Genomic DNA, 26843 nt, shown 5'->3' with positions numbered 1-26843 from the left:
AGAGCTTCACAGATCACCCCCACTCCCACCCCTATTCAGAACCTCCAAGTAAGTAAGTCTTGATCTTTACATTTTAACCCTTTCTCTTCCCAGATCTCTCACATCCTGACCTTTGACCTTTTCAGACATCAGCTGCTGCTCCTCCAGTTATACCCCTGACCTGGCGTCTAGGTTGACTGAGATCTACCAAGAGGTGAGCCAACACTTTAAAAAGAACCAAATGTAAAACAGGCTGAGTGGGGGGGTGGGGTGGGGAAACGTTGATTAATCACTGCTTTCCTCCAAATAGCCAGGAATGAATGGGGCTGTGGCTTGTTGGAGCAAGCTCAGCCCTGGGATCTCAGACCTTGCCTTAAAAGGACAAGGAGCACAGACTGCTCCCAGGCCTGGGATTTTGCAGAGTCCAGCTCCTTGCACACAGCCAAGCCTCCTCCTTTATGCTTATCTGAGAGGGAGTTTGGGCTGGTGGCTTGATTTTTGTTTTCAGAATTAATGGTGAGCATCCTGACACCCTCCACAGGTTATTTATTTATTTATTTATTTATTTATTTATTTATTTATTTATTTATTTATTTATTTTTTTGCTGGTGCTGGCTATCTCTAGACTTTTCATCATTTATGGCAAAACGAGTTTAGGTTAAATGTAACAAAGGACTCAAGAGAACTAAGGCCTGTCAGCCTTCCGATGAGGGAATCTAGGTAGTGCGATTGTTCTTTCTGGGAAAAGCTTGAAGGTTACAGGAAGCCCAGAGGGTGGGTCTGGGTCTAACTAGAGTCATGCACTAGACTATGACCGTAGAGGACCTCCGGTGGCCTGTGACACATGGAGGGACCTCTCCCAGGGTCAGAGGTGAGAAACAACTCCTCACCTGTTTCCTCTAGGCCTATGGCCATGAGATGGTGTCTTGTTTGCTAAAAGCCCCAAGGGCTCTGGTGAACAAAACACAGCATTGTCCCCATCACCAGATACCCTTGAAGCTATTTCCTGTAAAGTCATATCTGATTACAGAGAAGCCACCATGCCAACATTTCCAGTGCCGAGAGAGGAGGAGAGGACAGGACAGGAGAGGACAGGAGAGGGGAGGTTTGTCTATTTGAAAGTCCATGACACGAGAGCTCACTGAAGGCAAGAACTAAGGCTCTGTACAGTGGAGCCCTGTTAGCCCAGGCTAACTCTATCCTACTATCTTTTTCACCTGATGATGAGGAGTCTCCTTGGCCCCACACAGCTGTGAAGAACAAGTTTGAAGGTGGTTCCTGCAAAGCTGGTCACAGGAAGGCTGGAAGGGAATTGCCTTTGCTTCTGAGCCACGTTGACAGCACCTTACCTAGGAGGCAGCAGTGACCACCCTCCTCAGCTGGGATCCCACTGCCTCCTCCATTTCAGGCACATTTGCTTCTTCCCCACAGCAAGTCTGAGGTGACTCTGCTTCAGAGGCTCAAAGCCACTCTTACTGCATTTCCAGGATCTGAGAGGCCCCGGAAGACCCTCCAGCTGGAAGCAACCAGATCGCCCCAGCCTGAGCTCTAGATTGGAGCAGTGGCTCTGAGTCCCCCATTCTGTCTTTGCTGGGTATTCTTTCTAGGCCTTAGCAATGTTGGTGTTGACCTTGGTGCTCTGTGGAGTGTCACAGCATGGGCAGCCTCAGTGTGGAGAGCTAGAACTTGGCAGGTCTCCTCTTGCCTTTGGCCTTGGCCAGCTGCTTCCTCCAGGATCAAGGCTGTTCTTTCACCAGGAAAGCAAGAGAAGCACAAGGTGGTGTCTCCTGGTCCTGCTTATAGAAGGCAAACCCCTTGCTGCCTCTCCATCCTGGTCCTATACGTTCTCTCAGAATCCCAAATTCTAGTACCTCCCCCAACCCTCCCCCCCCCCCCCCCCCGCTGCCCCCAGTCCCAGTCTCCAAAGCTGCTAGTGCCATCTGTTTGCACAAGGGAGGGCAGAGAGGAGCTGGCCACAAATCCCCTGGGAGAATAGCTCCCTTTCAAGCTGGTGTGAAGGGCAAAACAGACACACAGCCAGGGCTGGTGGGGACAGAGGGAGTGAACTCCCTCCAGGCTCCTGCTTCATTCTACCTGAAGTGACAGTAAAGGTTCCAGATTCTCCTGGGGGGTCCCCTGCCCTTTGGAGACTATAGCATTCCAGACACACAGTAGTGCCTAGGTAGCCTGTGGGTAATGTCCCCTGCTCTGAGGCAGTTCCTTACATAGATAGAAGAGGTAATGCTACTGTCCTGGAAAGCCTCCGCCTCCCATCAGCACCGTTGGGAGAATTTCACATTGTTCTAGAAATGTTCTGCTTACAGTTGGCCTGTGTGCAAACCCCACATGTGTCTCTACATAGTTGTGTGGCCCTCTAACCTCTTGTCCCACGTACAACAGAGCTGGTCCCCTGGGATTCTTCACCTAGTTTCTCAACTGGCTGTGTGCTGGGGCCAGACTCAGATCTAGCTTCGCTCGCTGCCAAGCAGGACTGGAAAGGAGACACAGTGTGACTGTTCAGAAAGCCTTGGGACAAAGGCTCACTGGGGCCAGGTGTGGTGGAGCCTGCCTTCAACCCAGCACTCGGGAGCCAGAGGCAGGCACATCTCTGAGTTCGAGGCCAGCCTGGTTTACAGAGTGAGTTCCAGGATAGCCAGGGTTACACAGAGAAACCCTGTCTCAAATTTAGAAAAAAGAAAGAAAAAGAAAGAAAGAAAGAAAGAAAGAAAGAAAGAAAGGAGGAAGGAAGGAAGAGAGAAAGAAAGAAAGAAAGAAAGAAAGAAAGAAAGAAAGAAAGGAAGGAAGAAAGAAAGAAGGAAAAAAGCAAGAGATGCTCACTGAAACCATGATAACATCATTAGGGTCCAATCCCTTGTCTACTTGAGACTGTTCGTGCTCAAAAGGATTTTAGAATTTTTATAGTACGAAAAATTGAACACTTACTCAATGGCCAAGGGAACTATAATTTGAACTTTTCCATGGAAAAAGAAATGACATCTCAGATGCCAGGAGCCTACCTGGAGGATAGGAAGCTGGGATGAGACCAGGTGGTTTTGGGAAGGGTCTCCCACTCTGGCCCCCATCACACCTCAACTGTACAGTAAACCCTGTGAGAATTAAGGCTAAAACAATTCCTCACACTGACGTGGGCTCTGTCATCATCTACTGTGGGGCTGCAGGGCCACCTCTCACAGGTTTTCTTCTCAAAGGAGTCTCATGTAGGTTCTGGTTGATCTCAACTCACAGTGTGGCTGAGGATAAGCTTGACCTTCTGATCCCCCTGCCTCTACTTCCAGAGTGCTTTGCCACATCTGCCTCAGGGTGTGCTGTAGATCAAAGGGTCTTGTACATAGAAGGCAAGCACTCTATCTACCAACTGAACTATACCAGCAGCCCCTCCCAGAACTTTCTGATGAGCCTGCAGAGGACTCCCTTGCCCAAGGAACTTTCAGCCTCTAGGGTGAAAGAAAGGGAGAGGAAGGGTAATGAGATACCTTGATGAGGCCTTTCCACAGCCCAAGAGCTCCCTGAGTGCTTGCTGCTGCTGACAACCCAGGGCACTATCCTCAGAGAGTCCCTCAGGAGACTGCCAGAAATGGGGGTGTCAGGCTCAGGCAGACCCTTCCGCAGCAGAGGTTAGCTATGCCTTAGCCAGCCTGTTCCCACCCTTGGCACCTGGTCGGGAGACATGTACTTGGGGGTGGGGGGCAGGGTGGCTCCCTTATCTCCAAAGGCTTCAGGCTATTGTACACAGCTTCCCAAAAGCTCAGGGCTTCAGAAGGGTCATGCTGGACACCCAGGGAAGCCTGCCTACTTGGGAAATGTTGAACTGAGAGGCCAAGCATGGATTCGGTATATGAGGAATGAGTGGTAAGAAGACTGTGTTAGCCATCTTCTTTAAGGTTCTGGGAATGGAACCCAGGGACTTACATACTAGGGAAAGCTTTATCAGTGAGCTACCATGCCAGTCCCCATCAAACCACCACAGGGCAGTCATGGGGTTGAGAAAAGCAGTGACCCTTCTGGCACCCCAGTGTCCTGCTGTGGTCAGCACACTTGAGCAACAGTGGTCTCGGCTCTGTGGGTGGAGATGGATGAGGCCTGGATCTCTGCAGAGAGTCAGGAGGCTGCATGAGTGTCAGCCTCAGATGCTCTAGCAGGGACACCGGCCTTCCCTTAGCTTTCGTATGTAGGTGAGAGGAGGGGCCTTCCAGGAGGAAAGGAGGAGGAAGCAGCCATCATCAGAGATGGAAAACAAGATCGGACATCCATGTGTTCCTAACTCCCCACCATCGGGAACAGAACCACAGCCGGAGGTCCTCACTGTAGGCTGCCTTAGTCTGCCATGTTCCTGTGTTTGTTCCGTACTGTTTCTCCACGAGACACTAAACTTTGAGGCTAAAATTGCAAGGCATAGTAATGAGAAAACCAGACTTGCAAGAGGAGACCCAAAGGAGACATGGGTGTTCCCGCAAGTGAGCTGAGGAACAGGCTGGGCGGACAGCAGTGCTCCTGGTGGAAACAAGCCGGATAAAGTCCTTCGAGGCAGTGACACGCGTGGAGCAGAGAGGGAGAAAGGATAAGTAGGATGAGGAGGCTCCATGCCACCAGGGATGCGGGGCTGACTCCTGAAGGAGAAAGAGGCCTGGTAAACGGATCACACTGTGGAGAGGGGGTCCCTCTTGGGCCTTAGCATTTTGCTCCTTCTCTGCGCTCCCTACCATTTTGCTCCTTGGCATGGGCATTTCTCAGCCCACTTTCTCTGGGCCTCAGCCTTCCCATCACCCAGAGTTAGTATAAGCCTAAACCAAGGTCTGCTTTGGAAAAGTCAAGCTCTTCCCCCTGTACCACTGCCCCACAGATACCTTTCTTCCCTTCCTTGCATTGGTCTTTCTCATTCTCTCTGTCTCTTTCAGTGGATCAGGGCCACCAAGTATGCATTCCCAGTTACTGGTGCCCAGCACACAGCATGGGGCACACACAGCATGGGGTGCACACAGCATGGGGCGCACACAGCATCTATTCTGACTCGGAGTAAGTGAATGGCGCACTGAGAGAACGATGTCCACGAACTGAAGCCAGGTCCGTGTCGGGAATGAAGGTCAAGAGAGTCTGTAGGCCAGACACAGTGGCCCACACCTAAAACCCCAGCACTTGGGAAGTAGAGACAGAAGGATCAGACATCCAAGGCCAGCCTCAGCTACATAGCACATTCTACATTAGTTACCTGGGCTGTTTGAGACAGTTTTAAGGGGAAGGGAAGAGAGAGAGCAGAGAAAAGAGAGAATGTACACCAAAAAACTAAAGCCAGGGCTGGAGAGATGGCTCAGAGGCTAAGAGCATTGACTGCTCTTTGGAAGATTGAGTTCAATTCCCAACAACCACATGGTGGCTCACAACCATCTGTAATGGGATCTGATGCCCTCTTCTGGTGTGTCTGAGACAGCTACGTGTACCCACATAAAATAAATACATAAATCTTTAAAAAGAAATAAACAAAAAACTAAAGCCAGTGCTGGCTAGACAGTGGTGATGCATGCCTTTAATCCCAGCATTTGGGAGGCAGAGGCAGGAGGATCTCTATGAGTTTGAGGCCTGCCTGGTCTACAGAGTGAGTTCCAGGACAGCCAGGGCTATACAGAGACAAAATAAAAACAAAATAAAAGGAAGAAACAAGGGTTGGAGAGATGGATGGCCCAGTGGTTAGGAGCACTGACTGCTCTTCCAGAGGTCCTGAATTCAATTCCCAGCAACCACATGGTGGCTCAGAACCATCTGTAATGGAGTCTGACACCCTCTTCTGGTGTGTCTGAAGACAGCTACAGTGTACTCACATACATAAAATAGAAAGAAAGAAAGAAAGAAGAAAGGAAGAAAGAAGGAAAAAGAAAGAAGACAGACAGACAGACAGACAGACTGACTGACTGACTGACTGACTGTGACTGACCCTGGAGCCAGTCAGATGGCCCAGTAGATACAGGAGCTCACATTCATCCCTGGGGACCTGAGTTAGATTTTCAGGATGTGGTAGAAGGTGAGATCTGAACTCCTGAAAGTTGTCCATATGTGTTCCTATGTGTCCATGTGTGTCATACACAGCACACTTGTTCACACGGAAAACACAAATAAAATGTAGTAAAAGATTTTTTTTTAAGGTTTTAGGTTGGAGAAATGGCTAAGTAGTTAAGTGGTTAGATGTTTGCTTTTGCAAAGGACCCCGGTTCTGTTCCCAGCACCCACATGGAGGCTCACAGCCATCTGTAACTCCAGCTCCAGGGGATCCGACACTGTCTTCTGGCTTCCTTAGACATGGTACACATACACCCACGCAGCTATTCACAGAGTCTTCAGCCCAAATCAGACTTTAAGGGTGGAGGAAAAAAGAGGACAGGAAGTTGGGTAGGAAGGAAGGGGATGGACAGAAGTCTCGGGAGGATGAATATGGTCAAAACTCACTGAATGGAATTCTTAAAGAATTGACACAAATAAACAAATTTTGAAATCGGAACCAGAATACAAGTCAGTGGCTACCAGAAGCTATGGAATGCTAACGACTCTGTGTCTAGGGAGGCTGCAGATCTGAGAAACACATTCACTGGCTCTCTCGGCCTGGTTCAGAGTCTTGAAATGTAGCCCCAGCTAACCTTGGATTCAAAATCCTCCTTCTTTAGCCTTCTAGATGCTGGGAACACAGTGTGCACCGCCAGTCCTGGCTCAGAGCCACAGTCCCCAAGCCTCACTGTGGTACTGGTTAGGCCCAGTGGAGGTGACCTGCTTGTATAGTGGATGTGCCCCAGGCAATCCGAGCCAGGGGTAAGATAGGAGGACGTCCAGTAGAGGGGCCAGGAGAGAATGGATGCACACACCCTCACTCCATCCTGAGAGATCCTCACTCTCCCACAAGCTTAGGTCCATACGATGTACATTCAAAGCCCCTGATCAGTTTGTACCCTCAGCTGAACTATTGGGTCTAGGTTTGGACTAGGCTAGCCCAATGCCAGGTGGAAGGCTAGAGCATATCCATGAGTTAAGACTTTCTGGAATCCACAAAATCTTGCTTCTGTGGCGTCTTTTCTTCCCTCTCCTGTAACCTTGAAGACGGCTCAAGCAGAGGAAGGGTGTTGAAGCCAAGAAGTAGCTAAGCCAGCCAGTCCAGTCCCCAGAGACTGCCCACCACTGATGTTCCTTAAAAGAATGCAATAAACAAGGAAGCCTGCCTCACTGGGCCAGAAGTGGGAGACTGGGAGGGGCTGACGGCCATTTTATTCTCCATTTTTACCACTTTATCCCAAAGGACTGTGCAGCTGGAAAGAAACCAAGTTTGTTTTCTAAAGCAAAGGTTTTTCAGTGTCAGACTAAGATCTTTGTCTGTCTTAGGGTTTTACTGCTCTGTGAACAGACACCATGACCAAGGCAACTCTTATAAGGATAACATATAATTGGGGTTGGCTCACAGGTTCAGAGGTTCAGTTAATTATCATCAAGGCAAGAACATGGCAGCACCCAGGTAGGCATGGTGCAGGAGAAGCTGAGAGTTCTACATCTTCATCTGAAGGCTGCTAGTGGAAGACAGCTAGAGTGAGGGTCTTAAAGCCCACACCCACAATGACACACATACTCCAACAAGGCCACACCTTCTAATAGTGCCACACCCTGGGCCAAACACATATAACACACCACATTGTCCAAGCTCTGTCCTCCATTAGTGACTTTCTAGTGGCTTTCCTCCGGGCCACCACTCTATAAATATCATCTTTCCAAAGAAGGCTGACTTTTCTCAGTCTTTTCTTTTTTTTTTTCCTTTTTTCAGAGCTGAGGACTGAACCCAGGGCCTTGCGCTTGCTAGGCAAGCGCTCTACCACTGAGCTAAATCCCCAACCCCGACTTTTCTCAGTCTTAAATTCACACCCAGCTCATTACCAATACTCTAGATGTCGAGGAATATGTAGGCTGGAACAATACTTAAAAGCCATGCACACAGCTGTAATCCCAACACTGGGGAAGGAGGAGGATCAGTGTAAGTTCAAGGCCAGCCTGGTCTGTGTAGCAAGTGTTGGGTCAGCAGGGCTACACAGTAGGACCCTGTCTCTAAGACCCAAACAGAAAGGACACGTAAGTTCTGCTAAATGGAGGAGACCACCCAGGAAATGAAAACATCTCATAAATGTCTGCTCATCACTTCCTTTCTCTTTCAGGACAGAAAAACATCCTACTGGCTGTATTAAACCATCTTGTTGGCCGGACCATTTGCTAGGGCTTCAGTGAGGCACCTACAGGATAAGTCAACTGTTACTTCCGGTCCGGTTTCCACATCTCTGCACAGTTGCTGGATTCCTCTCCCCCATTGCCTCTTTTTTTTTTTTTTAAAGATTTATTTATTTTATGTATATGAGTACACTGTAGCTGTCTTCAGATACACCAGAAGAGGACATCAGATCCCATTACAGATGGTTTTGAGCCACCATGTGGTTGCTGGGATTTGAACTCAGGACCTCTGGAAGAGCAGTCAGTGCTCTTAACCACTGAGCCATCTCTCCACCACCCCCCCAATTGCCTCTTTAATCCCATTCTATTCTATCCTCTGCAAAGAATCTCCTCTACATTCCAGAAAGGATCAAAAACCCAGCTGTAGGGTATTCTACTGTCCTGTGTCACACCTACAAACTCTCCTCTTCCTCCCCTCCCTTCCCACTCCCTGTCCTGAGACGCAGGCTAAGCTTACTGCCTCTCTCCAGCTCCTCCTCTCACTTGCTCATACACCCCTGTAAATCAGGATTCTATCTCCAACCGGCATTAGTATCCAGGATTCGCCCACCTCTAGCTTCCTCAGAGAGTCCCACGTTTTCACCTCGGACCAACACAATCCTGCCTCCCTCTCAGCACACCACAGAAGTTAGTTCCGTCCAGATCGCTCCCTACCACCCCTTGTTGCCAAAGCAGGTTTCCGTCTTTTACATTTTCTTTTACTTACTTAAATGCTATTGATAGTGTGCGCACATCCGAACGCTGTGTGTGGGCTCCTGTGCCACGGCGCACCGGTGCAGGGCAGACACACCTTTCAGGAGCTGTTTTTCTCCTTCCACCTTTACGTATGGGATTCAGTCGCCAGGGTCCCCTGGCAAGTACCTTTGCCTGCTGAGCCCTCTCGATGACCCCAGCATCTCTGTTCCTTGTTCCTTGCCTTCCTTAACTGCCTAGGGAGCACTTGGGGGCGACCAGAGCCTCCTGTAGCACACATCCTTCCCTCAGTCTCCAGCCATGGTTTTCTTTTGCTTTAGCATCTTCTTCAACCGTCCTCAAGGTGCCTTTTCCTCCGCTAGACACAGGACCAGCAGTGTTGTCTGATCAAATCTCAAACCTTGCTTTCACATTCCCACCCTCTTTCCTGGTAACTTAGCCACCCTCGGGCCATTCGTGTGTGTGTGTGTGTGTGTGTGTGTGTGTGTGTGTGTGTATTGATTTTATGTCTTTATTTTTTAAAAAATATTAATTTCATTTTTTGTTCATGAATGTTTCACCTGCATGTATGGATGCACAACATCTCTGGGAGATCAGAAGAGGGCTTCTGAATCCCCTGGAACGTAGTTACAAATGGTTGTGTACCACCATAGTGTGCTGGGAACAGAATCTAGGTCCCCTGCAAAAGCAATAAGTGCTCTTAATCCCTGAGCCATCTCTCCAGCCCCAGTTCACTCGTATTCAGTTTCAATGCCTCTCAAAGCTCTGTCTCTGGGCCACACAACACTACAGATCCAGAACCTTGTACTTAAGGTTTAGTAACCTTCTTGGTCTGTGTACTCTAAGTACCTCAAAATGTGGGCCCATCAACTCTTGCCTCCTATCTACTGTGTGCGTCACACAGTAGGTGTAGGGTTCCCTATACACCCAGTGTTGGCTCTGCTGGAGAAGGAGAGGAGACATGGTGGTCACATGGGTCCTTCTGTACTCACTTTTCCCTTCTGTCCAACCAGTGGCCCAAAGTAGGAGGCTGGAAAACTATCCTATTTCTTTTTTTTTTTTTTTTTCTTTTTTTCGGAGCTGGGGACCGAACCCAGGGCCTTGCGGTTGCTAGGCAAGCACTCTACCACTGAGCCAAATCCCCAACCCCAAACTATCCTATTTCACACAGGAGCTCTTTATTCGTCTCCACCATATAGGTCCTACATTCCATAACACTTCTCTTGGTCCAGGCTCTCCTTCCCCTCACAGGGTTAGGCTAACAGCCTTGTCCCCAGTGTTAACCATGTTCCCAGTAACAGGGCCCTGCAGCCACTAGGCCTTTCTGAGGCACACACCTCTCAGATCTTTGCCTAAGCATGCCAATGGCTCCCTGGCTGCCTTCAGGGTCAGATGTAGACACCCAGCCTCCTCCCAGCCTGGGGTTCTTCCTCCCTGCACCCATAATTCCTCAGCTCTGCTCTGGCCGAAGCTTGGAGGTGCTAGGCCTTTGCAGGGCTGTCCCCACCCTTTCCCAAGCTCTTCCCTTTTCTTCCTGGTGAGCTCTGGCTGAGGAGGAGAGAGGGTCAGTCTAGACTTGTCATTCAGGGCAGTACTTTGGAATATACACAAGGTAACAATGTCACTGTTTCTTTTCCAACGGATGTTTAATAGCTGAAGTGCTTTTATGATGGGGGAATCTTGTCCACAGAAAGTAGAGTTATTCACTAAAACAGAAAATTATCATTGAATCGCTTAATCCATAGAACAAAAATAAAATTCAGGAGCTGGAGGGATGGCTCAGTGGGTTAAAAGTTCAGTTCCCAGAACTCACGTTAGGCTGCTAGTTCACACCTGTCTGTAATTCCAGTTCAGGGATAGTTACATTTAAAGGCACCTGAGCTCACGTGGGCAGACCCACACATACACACATAATTAAAAATAGTAAACATAGGGGTTGGGGATTTAGCTCAGTGGTAGAGCGCTTGCCTAGGAAGTGCAAGGCCCTGGGTTCGGTCCCCAGCTCCGGAAAAAAAAGAACCAAAAAAAAAAAAAAATAGTAAACATAAATCTAAAAACCAAAGCCTGCTAGGCGTGATAGTATGTACTTAAATCTCAGTACTTAAGAGGCAGGAGGATCACAAATCTGGGCTAGCCTGGACTACATAGATGCCCCTGTCTCAAACACACACACACACACACACACACACACACACACACACACACACACACACACCCCAAACCCAAAAATCCAAGAATTGGAGTTGATGTAAACATAACCTCAACTTGCTTTCGCCTTCCAGGTAATCTCCTGGTGATGCTGGGGGATCCTGAGAAAAATGGTCTTTGTTGGCCACATGGGCAAGAAACCAGATATGCACGCACAGATGTGCCTGCCTTGCCTCTGGAAGTGATGGGATCAGAAGCAGCTTCCGAGAGAACAGGAGTGATGTACAAGCTTGGGTGGCTACACTCCTAAAACGTGTCATCTGTCAGCTCATTCTACTAAAGGGGTTGGGGACCCTTGACTGCTTGAGTCTTGAAGAGTCAGGATTTCCAATCAGGGAGTGTTGAATGGAGGCGGTGACCTGGCTTGGAGGAGCAGTTCTGCCAGAGGCACCAGAAGAGAGCAGGTGGGAGAGAGAGCTCTCCCCCTGGCCTCCTCCTTCCACAGAACCCCTGCATTCTAGGGCTAGTGAGAGGTGCAAGGTGAGGCACGGCTGGGCTGGCAACCTTTCAAGCCAGCTGTTCTGGGTTCCCTTTGAGATTCCTGAGGGCTACAGCCTGGGCCTGCCGTCTATGGGGCAGACTTTCTATGTCCTTGGAGGGGCAGCTCCATTGTTTTGCCAACTGGTCTGGTGACTCACACTGGGAAGCTTGTAGCAAGCCCCATTTTTGGAGAAACCAGGAAATCTCTTTGGAGAGACAAACAAGCCACTTCAGCGCTCTGCACTCGAAAAAGCTTGCCTGCTACTTTCTGCCTTATCATTCAGCGGAGATAGGAAGCTCAGCAAGCTTGGAAACATTGTAAAGATTTACTTAAAAGTAAGCTATTTGTCTCAGCATGCTGGGTCCCTCTGGAGTACTGGGGGGTTGGGGAGAGGGGGTTGGCAGGAGGAACATGCTGTCCTCTTGCTGCCTGGAGCTGTTTGAGCAGAGCCCTGGCTCCCACCCAGCCACCCTCCTGCCTTTTCTAAACAAAGCCGCTACAATGGCCTAATTGGGACCAGCACTTGGCCTCTGCAGCACTACAGGGTCCGGGCTCAGAAAGGACTGCCTTCTTTTAATGCTCTCCTTTGGGCTCAGAAAGGACTGCCTTCTTTTAATGCTCTCCTATGGGCTCAGAAAGGACTGCCTTCTTTTAATGCTCTCCTTTGACTGCCTTGCAAGTCTTCATTCTTTGCCCTATTTGCTTCTCTGTCCTGGCCCAAGCCAACCTCAACCTTGAACTCTTTCCTGCTTCCCCTTGAAAGTCTTAATTCTGAACAAGTCTCATTTTACATTGGGTCCCGCAAATACTGTGGCCAGCCTAAAGCCTGATTGGGAGAGGGGTGGATTAAAAGGACAGGAGTGGGGGTTGGGGATTTAGCTCAGTGGTAGAGCGCTTGCCAAGCAAACGCAAGGCCCTGGGTTCGGTCCCCAGCTCCAAAAAAAAAAAAAAAAAAACTTAAAAAAAAAAGCGTGCAGAATCCATATCACACTTAAACAGGTAATAATAGTAATTCCTTTTGCTGTTCTACCCACATGAACCAATGGGTGCCAGCCTCCAGCCCTTGGCAGAGGCATGCATGTTATGAAGTCAAGATTGAGGGGGAAGGAACAGGCTAAGGGGCCTGCTCTCCGGTGCTAAGTGGCCTCAACACGGTGTGAATGCTCAGGGGAAGCAGGAACTCGACCAAAGAGTCAGAGGTAACCTCTTTCGTGGAAGCCGTTTAGAAGTAGAGTCAAGAGAGAAGCGTAACAACCGGGGAGCAACAATCAGATCTCTGGGTGTTAATCACACCCACTAGATGTGTCAGACAATAATAACCATCAGTAAGGAGGCGGAGAAGCTGAAATGCTCACATACTGCAGACAAGTACTGCCATATTGGAAAGTAGTGTGGAGCTCAGAAAGCTACACACAAAACTACCACAGAACCAGTAGTTTTACCCCAAGAGAACTAGAACTAGAAGAATCCACCAGAAAACTTACCTACCGATGCCCAGAACAGCATCATTCACAACAGCCTCAAAGTGGATACAAATGAAATGTGTGTTAGCCACACAATGAAAAACTATTCAGCCGTAAAATAGAACAAAGTGCCATTGCAAATTATGGAAACTCAAAGTTACATAGTTTAAAGAAATCAGAACCCAAGGACTACATATGGTATGATTGCACTTACAGGAAGGATCCAGAATAGTAGTGGTGGTGGTGGTGGTGGTGGTGGTGGTGGTGGTGGTGGTAGTAGCAGTAGTAGTAGTAATAATAGTAGTAGTAGTAGTAATAGTAGTAGTAGTAGTAGTAGTAGTAATATAAGTGATTGGTGGTAGACACAAGGCACATGTGTCATGGTGCACACGCGGAGATCAGAAGACAACTTGTGAGAGTCGGGGATCAAATTCAGGTCAAGAGGCTTGGAAGTCTGTGCCTTTATGAGTTGAGTCATCTTGTCATCTTGCTAAAGGGTTTGGAGGGTATCAAAAAATAGTTTGGAATTCGGTAGTATTGTTGATTGTACAATACTTTGAATATAGTTACACCCAGTCTATCGAGCCACGCCCCTTTGGGGCAGTACTGGGGAATGAGTCTAGGGCCTCACAGGAACGAGGCAGGTGCTGTACCACTGGGCTGCAGCCCCAGGCCTGAACTACATACTGCAGAAGGGCAAGTCTTACAGTATATGAGTTGTATCTCAATGGAAAGAAAAGACAACTGAAAGCATCTTGGCCTTATATGTGTACAAATAATAGAAAAATTACAGCAAACAAAACCACAACCTTGGGGTTGGGGATTTAGCTCAGTGGTAGAGCGCTTGCCTAGGAAGCGCAAGGCCCTGGGTTTGGTCCCCAGCTCCAAAAAAAAAGAACCAAAAAAAAAAAAAAAAAAAAAAACCCACAACCTTTCTGTTTACTCTTCCTTCCTTCCGTTCCTCGGTCCCACTCTTCCTGCCTTCTTGTGTCTTTCCCTCCTTTGTTTCGTCCTATTTAGGTTTTGGAGCTATGCTGTCCTCGAACTAATGGTGATGCTCCTGCCTCAGCATGCTAGGTGCTGGGATTACGGGCACAAAGCCACCATGCTGGATTCATTTCTTATCTTATATTGCTCAAACATTTATTTATTTATGTATTTATTCATTCATTCATTCATTCATTCATTCATTCGTTATGGCTTTTCAAGACAGGGGTTCCTGCCTGTTTTGGAACTCACTCTGTAGACCAGGCTGGCTTTGAACTCAGAGATCTACCTGCTTCTGCCTCTCAAGCGATAGGACTAAACTTTTTTTTTTTAGATTTTATTTATTTTATGTAAGTGAGTACACTGTCACTGTCCCCAAACACATTAGAAAAGGGCACCAGATCTCATTACAGATGGTTGTGAGCTACCATGTGGTTGCTGGGATTTGATCTCAGGACCTCTGGAAAAGCAGTCAGTGCTCCTAACCACTGAGCCATCTCTCCAGCCCCAGGACTAAACTTATTTTTCACTGTTTTTGTTGTTGTTGCTGTTTTGTTTTGTTTTGTTTTATTTTGGTGTTTCAAACAGGGCTTCTCTGTGTAGCCATGACTGTCTTGGAACTTCTTCTGTAGACCAGGCTGGCCTCAAACTCACAGAGATCCTCCTGCCTCGATCTCTTGAGTGCTGGGACAAAAAGCATGCACCACTGTGCCCGGCTTGAAATTTCATCTTAATAAATGCTATTTAAGCAAAGGACACGCTCCGTCTTCCAATTCCACTTAAGACTACAGAAGAGCGATGTTTCTATTTTCTCTGACTTATAAGGATATTTAAACAATAACCATCTTATATTGTACATCCTGAAGGAAATATAATGTGAAATATATATAATATATATATAATATATATATACATGTTTGTGTGTGTGTGTGTGTGTGTGTGTGTGTGTGTGTGTATAAACTCAAAATGTTTTTGGTAGTCACATCACAGAAAAAACCATAAAAGATAAAATTAAGTTTAACAATTCAAATGGTACCATTTCAACATACAAATATATCATATTGTATACTAATCTATCATATAATACATATATAGCTGTATAATAAAATTGTGCTTTGTGGGGGGGGGTGGTTTGAAAGAGACATGTCTCCTGTAGGCTCAGGCATTGAATATTTAGTCCTCAGTTGGCGTCACTATTTGATGCAGTCGTGAGGAAGTGTAACCGTGCTAGAGGAGTTCATTGCTGGGAGTGGCCTTTGAAAGCTTAAACTCTGACCCTGCAACAAGGTCCATCTCTCTGCTTCCTGCTTTCAGTTAAAGATGTGATCTCCCGGCTTCCTGTTTCTGCCACTCTCTCACCCCATGATCAACTCTTGTCTCTCTGGAACTGGAAGCCAAATTCTGGCCACAAACAAACTCCAGGGGTCACCTGGCTCTGCCTCCTCAGCCCGTGGAGTGTGAGCACATGCCACTGTGCCTGGGCTTCTATGTGGGCTCTGAGGCCTGAACTCAAGTCCTCTCCCTTGTACAGCAAACCATCACTGAGTATGTGGCCAATGGTGGCTGTAGGGGACAATTTAAGCCTAGAATGTCTGTCACTTCCCCTGGGACCCATTTCTTTTCTTTTCTTTTCTTTAAGTTTATTTTTGTCTCTGATTAACTAGAAAACCTCTAGGCTTGTATGGTTGCTGCAGTGTCCGTAGAGGCAAGCGGGAAATCATGGCCTCTTCCAGAGCAAAGTTTGGGGACAAAAGCTTTAAGAAAGAGATGAGACAGTTTTGAAGAGAGGACAGAAGTTTCACGAGTTAAATAAAGTCTGTGGTAAGGGAGAAGGGTGGGAAAGGGAGTCAGGACACCAGGCCCTGCTGGGCCAGCAGAAGAAGGAATCAGGACAGAAAGGCCCAACGTGCTTCTCAGCAGCCATTCTTCCCACCAGAGCCCATCTTAGAGTGGGTTTTCAGGGTTTGCCCAGGGCCAGGCAGCCACCAGGACTCAACAGTCCTTAGCCTTAAACATGCAAATGAACAAATGCACTCTCTGTTCTAGCAGAGGAACAAGGTTGGTTGGGTTTTTGTTTTCCATTAAGTCACACACAGTTTGAACCAGCAATATGGTTCAGTGGGTAAAGGTGCTTGCCGGGTAACCCTAATGACCTGGGTTAGAGCATCAGCCCCCACATAAAAGTGGACAGAAAGAAACGACTCTGCAAAATTGTCTTCTGCACACACATCATATGCACACACATCATATGCACACACTTCATATGCACACACATCATATGCACACACTTCATATGCACACACTTCATATGCACACACTTCATATGCACACACATCATATGCACACACTTCATATGCACACACTTCATATGCACACACTTCATATGCACACATCATATGCACACACTTCATATGCACACACTTCATATGCACACACATCATATGCACACACTTCATATGTACACATATCATATGCACACATCATATGCACACACTTCATATGCACACATATCATATGCACACATCATATGCACACACTTCATATGCACACATATCATATGCACACATCATATGCACACACTTCATATGCACACGTATCATATGCACACATCATCATATGCACACACTTCATATGCACACACATCATATGCACACACTTCATATGCACACACATCATATGCACACACACATACACAGATAATAGGAAAGTATTGTTGTTTGTTTTTCTTTCAAATTATACGTGATTTGTTTCAAGTTAAAGACAAAAGGAAGAATTGAGACCTTTCTTGGGTGCCAGCTGCGTGGCCTCAGGAAGACTCAGTTTTCTCATCTGTCAGGTAGGTTAAAGGTCATCTAGCCATACCAAGCACACAGGAGGTTCACATGTGACACATGTGGAACCCACAAAGGTTGACACAGACAGGAGGTATTAGACTCACTGTGGCTGAATGAATCTGGCAGGTCCAGATGCATGTCCAGATTCTAGCTACTCCGTATGTGTGGTGCTTCTCTGTGGTTTTCACCAAGAGAAATTACTGCTTCCCTTGGTGTTGTGTGCATCTGGCATAGTAGAGGGAGGGACCAGTTACTCCCCCTTCCTGATATTCTCTCTGGACTTACTTGATATTGCCCAAGGCTGGAGTCTTGACTGCATTCTGGTTTTATTGCATTTGTGTTGCTGCTGGTAGGTTTCTTTTGTTTTGCCTTATTTGTTTGTTTGTTTGTTTTGTTTTGTTTTGCAGCACTTGGGATCAAACCCAGGGCTTCACGTACCAGAGGGAAGCCCTATACCAACTGTGCCACACACCCTAGCCTCTGGTTATTTTTAAGTAGCAATAAGTCTTCTTTCCAAAACAGAGGGAACCTTGGTGCATCTGCTCTCTCAGGGTGCATACACCCTGGCATAGCCCAGGGAGCTGAGAAAGAGGAAAAGCGCTCTGCTTGGCAGATGAGCCAACACTGGGAACATGATCCCCTGAAAAATAACATTTGTGACCTCATGTTTCCCCACACTATGGGATGTCTGCCCTGTAAGCTGCCCATCAGTCCTGCGTTTCCAGCATCAGGGAGTCTTTGCTCTCCTCGGGGACTTTCGTTTCATCAGAGACTCAGCTGGGAGACAAATGCGATAATGGGTCTATTTATCATCTGGTTCGGCTGGCCTCAGCTCTGGGGATAAGCGCCAGGGGCCAAGGGAAAGAGCTTGTGTTGAGGCTCTAGAGATCTGTTTGGGGCCTTGGAAAGTATATTTATTGAGAACCATGTAAATGTCCAAATATAGGCAAGTGGTTCCATACTGCCGTACAGTGGGCTGTGATGACGCCCACTGAAAGTGGTGTTTAGGAAGAAGTTTTAGTGAAATGAAGAAAGGACGAATGGGATGAGCAGGAGAGAAAACTTAATGGAACGTACATGTGCACAGAAAGGTCTCAGGCACAAACGGGAAAGCACAGAGAGAGGCCTCTGCTGAGGAGGGAGCTCTGTAATCGGGAGGAAGAGAGCATGGGGGCTGTGACAGGAAAGTGGCCAGAGAGGGAGAGCCCTCTGGGGGCAGTTGGAGCCATCCTCTCCACAGGAGAGCCATGCTGGAGAAAAATATGTAAGGACAAAGGAGAAGGATGAATTGCTCCCCAAAATGCCATAAAGAAACACATTATAATTACGCTAACTTTTAAAAGACAGAAAGACAGGGAAGGTCACACTTCTATAATACATTATAAATTATATATGTATTATATATAAATTATATATAATTTTTTTCTTCCTTTTTCAAGACAGGAGTTCTCTGTGGAGCCCTGGCTGTCCTGAAATGATCTCTGTAGACCAGGCTGGCCTCGAAGTCAGAGATCCACCTGCCTCTGCCCCCTGAGTGCTGGGTCTAAAGCCATGCACCAGCGCTTCCTGTTATAAGTTATATTTTAAAGAAAGCCAGCCACAAGTAGCACGCTGCTCTTTTTCGTTCTTGTTTTGTTGAGACCGGGTCTCACTATGCTGCCTTAGCTAAACTGGAATTTAGTAGTAGACCAGGCTGGCCTCTAACTCACAGAGATTAGTCTGCCTCTACTGGGATTAAAGACTGTGCCACTTTAGGGGTTGGGGATTTAGCTCAGTGGTAGAGCACTTGCCTAGCAAGTGCAAGGCCCTGGGTTCGGTCCCCGGCTCCGGGAAAAAAAAAAAAAAAAAAAAAGACTGTGCCACCTAACAGGCATGACACACCTTTAGCACCACACCGAGGAGGCAGAGGCAGGTGGATCTCCAAGCTCTAGGACACCCAGGGCTACAGAGTGAAATGCAGTTATGAAAAGAACAAAAGCAAACGAACAAAAGAGACGTGCGCTACCAGGCCTGCTCACACCGCTCTTTAAAGCAAGAACTGTCAGACCTGGAAGCCAGTCTGAAGACTTCAGCCTAACCCCCTTGACCACAGAAACAGTTGCATCTCCAGTACTTTATGGTCACTGCCAACATCCTTCCAGCGATTCTGAGATTGAGTTAAGCCTAGCTGTGACAGGGGACAGGGGACGGGCGTGTCATCGCTCAGTGGCAGATGCGCTCCCATTGGGATAGGTGAAATGGCCCGTTCTCAGAAAACTTGGTAGAAGCAAAATGTCCTAACGCCAGCCTGAGGCAGATGGAACTCTAGCAGGAAATACCAACCACTAATTCCTCAAAGCATCCATTACAAATAATGAATCTATTTCCTTCTTATGGATTGAGAACAGGGCTAGCTGTCCCACATCTTTGTGAGAGTTACAGTTGAAATGGGCTTCCTAGGGGGGTGGTTGGGGAGGGGGAACACCCTTATAGAAGAAGGGGGAGGGGGATGGGATAGGAGGGCTTATGGACCGGAAACCAGAAAAGGGAATAACATTTGAAATGTAAATAAAAATATCCAATTTAAAAAAAAGAAGCCGGGGTTGGGGATTTAGCTCAGCGGTAGAGCGCTTGCCTAGCAAGCGCGAGGCCCTGGGTTCGGTCTCCAGCTCCGGGGGAAAAAAAAAAAGTAAAAGAAGTAATAATTTCCCAGACTGGTCTTCTGTTATAGAAACACCAGGGGAACTGAGAAAATAGTCATTTGATCTCTCTCTCTCTCTCTCTCTCTCTCTCTCTCTCTCTCTCTCTCTCTCTCTCATAGGGTTTAATTCTCTTGTGGAAGTCTGACTAAGAAAGACAGAGGATTGTCTATTGTATAAGGACCTAATCTTAGCTCTGCCCTGTCCAGTAGACATGTTTCCATAGCTGCAGCAGCAGGTTACCCAGACCTTTCTAGGTTCCAAATCTACATATCTAGGCCCCAGGCTCCCAGAGAGGAGGTCCTGTGAGTGCTGTGAGAACGGTAGCTCCCTTCCTGACTCTCTGCAGGGGAATGGGAGGGTCCAGAGGGACACTGCTTGTAGCAAGTTCTCTAGGGAAGCTATGCTGTTTGTCCTGGCTCTACAGGCAAAGCTCCTGGAGGCTTAAGGGGGAACCTAAATGATGGGAGGCTCACTCCATCTTCAGGGGCCCTGAGCGGTTCATGGGCCCTGGGTGGATTTGACCATGTTTCCTAGGAAGTGTCCAAGTGTCCGTCTGTGATTTCACATCCCTACAGAGCTCAGAAAGAGAGACAAGACGAGGAAGAGAATGGGATGTATGAATGTCTTGCCAGACATCTGCCTATCCAAGAACATGAGGCTTGGGCTTATTTCTTTGTTCACAGAAACTGGGATACGGTGGCACACCACTGCCAAAGGCCTCTTCCTTTGACAATTTGCACAAAACCGTATTTTCAGAGCCTCAGAAGAAAGTCTGGTGGTGGTGGCTCATGTCTATAATCCAAGCACTCAGGAGGCAGAGGCAGGCAAGTCTCTGATTTCAAGACCAGCCTGGTCTACAGAGCGAGTTCCAGGACAATAGGGGAATGAAGAGAAACCTAGTCTCGAAAAGCCAAAAAAAAAAAAAAAAAAAAAAAAAAAAAAAAAAAAAAAATTCTCAGAAGAGTTAAGCTCAATTTTCTAATACTTGAGACCAGCAAGATGAATCTGTGGGTAGGGGCCTGTACTAAGACTGACAACCTGGGTTGGGGATTTAGCTCAGTGGTAGAGTGCTTGCCTAGCAAGTGCAAGGCCCTGGGTTCGGTCCCCAGCTCCGGAAAAAAAAAAAAAAGACTGACAACCTGAGTTCGATTCTTTTTTTTTTTTTTTTTTTTTTTTCCGGAGCTGGGGACCGAACCCAGGGCCTTGCGCTTGCTAGGCATGAGTTCAATTCTTAAGTCCACATGGTAGAAAGAGAGGACCAACTTCTGCAAACTCTCCTTTGACCTCCACAAGTGTGCTGTACCAAGTAAAACCCCACCCTAATCATAAGTAAAATAAAGTAAAAAATGACATTTACAACCTTTCCTTGTCCTCTTCCTCCTCAGGCTTGCAAAGCAAACACGTTTAGCCCTGGAGCCTGGTTACCCCATTCAACCACAATCCGTGGTAGAAGAGAAAAGACACCCCAAAATTGTCCTCTGACGTCCACACAGGTGATATGACTCACCCACCCACACTCACATATACAAACACATCATACACACGCAATAATAAGTCTTCTGAAATTAAAGAGGAGGAAGTAGGAATGGAGGAAGAGGAAGAAGAGGAGGGAAAGGAAGGAGGAGGAGCTTGGGGAGGAACAGAGGGAGATGCTAAAATGATGTGTTAGGTGCGGTGCAAAGTGCCAGACATCGCAGATGCTGCTGTGAACCCAGGAACGGAGCATACAGGTCTAGACTGGAGGTCAGGAAAATTCTGCTGGTTTGTGTGGTTTGTTGGTTGGTTGTTTTTTGTTGTTGGTTTTTTTGTTTGTTTGTTTTCAGTTTTAATTTTTTTTTCTCTGTGTAGCCCTGGCTGTCCTGAAACTCACTTTGTAGACCAGGCTAGCCTTGAACTCAGAGATCCATTTTGTCTCTGCCTACCAAGTGCTGAAGTTAAAGGTGAGTACCACCACTCGGCCATGACATCTTTCTAAAGAGGATGTCAATGAAGCAAGGTCTCTCGAGACCTAGCGTCCCACTCAGGTGACAGAACTTTCAAAGGCACTGAGGGCTCGAGCAGGAGAAGGCTTGGCAGCTATGAAGAACCAACAAATGGACTCCAACTACAGAAAAGGGTAGAGGTGAAGGAGAAGGGTATTAGAGGCTTGAGCGTGACAGGCGCTGGCTCGCCAAGGACCTCCTAAGCCATGCTAAGGAGGGTAAATTTGATCATGGAAGCTCTGTTGAGCAACTGAAGGCTTTTCTGCAGGGAGGGGCAAGATCATGGTTTCATCTTATAATAAGACTGGCAGGCAAGGCCAGGAAAGGTTGCAATGTCGAGAGACGGGGAGCCGGGAGGACATGAGTCTGATGACATGGGTGGAGGCGGTGGATGTGTAAGAGAGAGAGGAGCTAAGAGATCACAGGGGTCACAGGCAGGATTCTATCACTCATCAAGCCTGGAAACCAGGGGAGACAAGAGGGCTGCCTAACCTCCAGGGTTGTGTCCTTGGTTCTGGGTTAGATGGTATTTCTAGCGCCAAAGTGCAGAAGGTAGAGGAAAAGCAGGTTCAGGAAGAAGTTGGGGTGTCGATGACTAATTTATTTTTAGACGGGTTGAATTTGAGACACTTGAGGTATCCAAGAGGCAACTGAATGATCTAGAACCCAAAATAGAGATCTAGGCCACAGATAGAGGCTGAGCATAGGGTGGTAGCTGTGGCTGTGGGGCAGAAGGCACCTGGGGAGACTGCAGAGGATGTGTGGCCAGCCGGCCATTACAGAGGGCACCATGTCCCTCTGCAGGCGGGAAGGAGTAACTAGGGGGAAAAAAAGGAGAGCCAGGTGGACATGGATGGTGTCTTGGTGCCGCAGAAGTGAGTGTTTTAAGAACAAGGGAGGGACTGGAGAGATGGCTCAGAGATTAAGCGCATTGGCTGCTCTTCTAGAGGTCCTGAGTTCAAATCCCAGCAACCACATGGTGGCTCACAACCATCTGTAATGAGATCGGATGCCCTCTTCTGGTGTGTCTGAAGATGACTACAGTGTACTTATATATAGTAAATAAATACATCTTTTTAAAAAACTTAAAAAAAAAAAAAAGAACAAGAGAGGGGCTGGAGAGATGGCTCAGAGATTAAGCGCATTGGCTGCTCTTTCTGAGGACCTGGGTTCAATTCCTAGCACCCTCATGGTAGCTCCCAACTGTCTATAGCTCCTGTTCCAGGAGACCCAGCACCCTCACACAGACATGCATGCAGGCAAATCAACAATGTACATAAACTAAATAAGTAACTTTTTAAAAAGTAAAAACAAAACAAAAAACAAGAGAATGGCCAGACGGTGGTGGCACAAGCCTTTAATCCCAGCAGTCAGGAAGCAGAAGCAGGTAAATCTCTGTGAGATCAAGGCCAGTCTGATCCGCAGAGTGAGTTCCAGGATAGCAGGGCTAGGCTACACAAAGAAACTCTGTCTCCAAAAAACCAAGGCATGTGCCCTAGACCCAGCAATGGGAGGTCCCAGGCTGCCCCATCGAAGCTGAGGGCATTGTGGAGAGGCAGATGCTCAGTGGTGATGGTTTTTCTGTAGCCTGGTTAGGAGGCAAAAGAGCTGAGCTGAGACCTGAGGGCAGAGGATGCTGCAGCCGAAGGGAGGGGTGCAAAGTAGCAAAGGTCCTTGTGGAGCCAGGAGGGAGTGAAATCCCAAGGTGGGCAGGAGAAAAGAAGCCCTTTCCATGGGCAGAGAGAGAAGAGGGTTTGCATTGGGTGCTCACAGGCTTTCAAGCATCTTCCGTGCAGGCTTCACGTTTCTCTGTGAAATGTGGGCTAGGTCATCTGTTCAGGGTGAAAAGAAATGGTTCATAGAGCACGGCTGCCTTTGGGGAGTGTGAGGGTCAGGGCAAGACGTCCTGGGTGGCTCTGAGGGACAGCTGAGGAATGGGCTTTCAGTTCACAGAGGCCCGGTATGGATGGCAGGGACGTTCTCTCCAGGTGTGACTGGGGTTCAGATGTGGCTTGGAAATGCTGACAGTCCTACCACACTGAGGAGACAACAGGCTGGAGAAGATTGAATCTGAGCGCTGAGAACAATGTTTAGAGCGACTCGAAACGCAGACATAAGAGGAAACTAAGCCAAGAGGGGCCTGGAACTTAGCTGAAGAGGCAGTGGGCTGCCGCATGGGAGCAAGCAAAGAGGAGGGGAGGAGGTGTCAAGTAGAAAACCCCTCCTTTTTCTTTCTTTTATTTATTTACCTTTTTCTTTTAAAAAAATGTGCACATTTTGTTTTGCATGTATTTTTTCTGTGTGAGGTTATTCGATCTTGGTGTGAACTGCCATGTGGGTGCTGGGATTTGAACCCCGGTTTTCTAGAAGAGTAGTCATCTCTCCAGCTCCTACTTGTGGCTTTTTTTTTTTTTTTTTTTTTGAGACAGGGTTTCCCTACTACATAGCTCTTGTTGTCAAAGAACTTGATTTATGGACGGGGCTGGCCTTGAACTCACGGAGATCCACCTGCTTCTGCCACCAGGCTCTGCTAGAAGACACTGTTCCTGTCCACGCGGTTTGGAAAGCTAGAGAGTCCGGAGTAAAAGAACCTAGCCTCAGCTTTAGGAAAGTGTCTGACTCTTAGAAGACTATGTTAGAAAGAAGATGGGTACAGACTATATCCAAAGATCGTGCCTGCACCCTGGCTGCTCTCAAAGATGGGCTCGCCTGGAAATGACCAAGACAGCCATCTGCCAAGCACCCATTATTTGCAAAGCATGGGGTCAGACTAACTCCATCTTTTTAAATCTCATCTTCATAAAGACTCTTCAAATCAGTAGCGTCATCCCTTGAAGTAAGTCAAGTGGTTTTGAATCATAAATTCCATACTTAGACACACACCAAACAGAAAGGAAGTCGCAAGTGGGAGAGCCATGTCCTTGTTAGCATCATGGTTTGTAATAGCCCTGGACTGGAGACCACCCACATTCCCGTTAACAGGAAGATGGATTAAATAAGCTATGATATACTCAGGCTGTGGAATATTGCACAGGATGGAGGTATAAAAGTGTGGTGGAACATATCTTTAATCCCAGCACTCTGAAGGCAGAGGCGGGCACATCTCTGAGTTCGAGGCCAGTCTGGTCTACAGAGCAAGTTCCAGAACAGATAGGGCTACACAGAGAAACCCTATCTCAGAAAACAAAACCAAAACAAAACCAAATGCTATGGATGACACCACCCTTGGTTTTACCTACAGTGGAGTGAACGTCTCTAGACAGAGAACTCTTCCCATAGGACTCTATAAAACCAGATGAAACTAAACTCTGAGGTTGGGAGTTGAGGTAGGTGTTAGCCCTGGGGAGGAAGCTTGGCTGGGTGCTGTGGTACTGTCAATGTGTTCAATGTCCTGATCACTCTGGTCAGTCACCCAACTCTGTCTACACGTATGTACTGTGCACACGTCTGCATGGCTTTTGTTGCTGTAAAAGCTGTATGGGGGAAGGCTCACTTTGCGAAGTACAAATCCAGTACGAAAAAGAATAAAAAACAAAAGAAGGTAGTGCTTCTATGGATGCTAGGCACTTGTCTGAAGCCACACAGTGTCAGGAGTCAGCAGGAAAGTCCCCATGTTCCCTGACTTGACTTGGAAATCTGCTCAGGTCCCACCTCTCAGGTGTCAGCTAGGTACTGAGAAGGAATGGTGTATCCCTCATGCCTGAGCATGGGTGGCCTTGAGAACAGACAGATGCACACGAAATAGAAAGTCTACTGGAATTTTAAGCAATGCTGGCCCTGGCTGTAGTCTGGTGACAGCTTGCAGGCCAGATATCTTGACTAGAAGTGTTTTCCTGTTTTCTCTACCTCTCCCAGGGAGCACGGAGCATTCTTCTGGTGACCTAGGCCTTGACCTCTGACTATTGTTCGGCGTCCTAAAATTCTCCCTGCTTCAATCCAGCCTATATATGGCTGCCGTGGTGTCTTCCCAGCTCGCTCTGTGCACGTGTCAATGCATCAGAGAACAGCTTCGCTAACCCCCTCCCCACATTTTTCAATCCGGCTGCATCACTCCTTTGATATCTCCTTTGCTCTCCCTCCACACAGAGGTGAGACTCTGCCTGGCATGTGGCCCTCTGCATGTGAGCTCCGTCTCTTCCTCACTCCTTTCCCAGTGTCATCAAAGTGTTTCTTTTTGCCGACTTATTCCCAACAGCATACAGATAGGCAACAATGTTCTCTGTCTCATAAAAGTCCTCTCCGATGCCAAATTTACCTCGGATCTCTTGGTTGTGTTACACACACACACACACACACACACACACACACACACACCTCCTATATTCTTCCTTGAATCTGTGTACACTGCTGAGTGTACTCCTCACTATAGTGAAATAACTCCATTATTCCGGTGGCTTCCATGTTCCAGGTACTGTGGCTGACCCCTGGCCTTCTTAAACCTCTTAGCAATAAGGTCAAGGTGGAGAGCAGAGCTCTCTTTTCCCTGACTCCTTTTTTTCTACTTGCTTTTACGAGATCACCAGGTTCCTCCCCACCTCAGTCTACTAATTCTCTCTCCTCTACCAATGCCCAATGTCTGCTCTTCTTCTCCACCCACACACCACACTCCTAATTGATCCCTTCTAGGCTCATGGTTTTAAATCTTATTCAAAGGCTGGGAAGATGTCTCAGTGGTCAAGAGCACCTGCTGCTCTTGCAGAGAGCAGCTCCCGACACCCAGCTCATGATCATTCATTACCTCAGTTTCAGGGAATCTAACCCCTTCTTCTGGCCACTGTGGGAACCAGGCACACACACGGTGCACAAACATAAAACAAATAAATAGGAAATAGGCTTTTCTTTTGGTTTGCTTTGGGCTTGTTTTCTCTGTGTACCTCTAGCTGTCCTGGGACTAGCTTTGTAGACCAGGCTGGCCTTGAACTCAGAGGTCTGCCTGATTCTGTATCTCAAGTGTTGGGATTATGTTCTCTCTCTCTCTCTCTCTCTCTCTCTCTCTCTCTCTCTCTCTTCCTGCCCCCCCCCGTGTGTGTGTGTGTGTGTGTGTGTGTGTAGTCCAGCATGATGGTTAGTTTTGTTAACTTGACACACAAGCTAAGGTTCTCTGGGAACAGGGAACCTCAGCTGAAAAAAAAAAAATCATCATCAGATTGGTCTGTGGGGTGATTTTCTTGACCAATGATGGCTGTGGAAGGCCCAGCACGCTGTAGGTAGTGCCACCCCTGGGCAGGTGGTCCAGGGTTGCATAAGTAAGCGGGCAGAACAGGCTTTGG

At 47.6% G+C, this 26843-nt stretch overlaps 1 protein-coding gene and 1 long non-coding RNA gene across 3 annotated transcripts in view; one reads left to right on the top strand and one right to left on the bottom strand.

Annotated features, from left to right (window-relative positions):
- Lmod1 (leiomodin 1) overlaps positions 1-26843 on the bottom strand; it is a 42278-nt gene that overhangs the window by 8059 nt on the left and 7376 nt on the right. The window lies entirely within an intron of this gene.
- LOC120096253 (uncharacterized) lies at positions 11671-25117 on the top strand. Its single transcript, XR_005492461.2, has 2 exons — positions 11671-11961; positions 24098-25117. It is a non-coding gene; the product is annotated as an uncharacterized LOC120096253 (long non-coding RNA).

Source organism: Rattus norvegicus, chromosome 13 (genome assembly GCF_036323735.1).
Source record: "Rattus norvegicus strain BN/NHsdMcwi chromosome 13, GRCr8, whole genome shotgun sequence".
Lineage (NCBI taxonomy): Eukaryota > Metazoa > Chordata > Mammalia > Rodentia > Muridae > Rattus > Rattus norvegicus.
The sequence above is the reverse complement of the archived record's forward strand: the minus strand, read 5'-3'. Positions and strand labels throughout refer to the sequence as shown.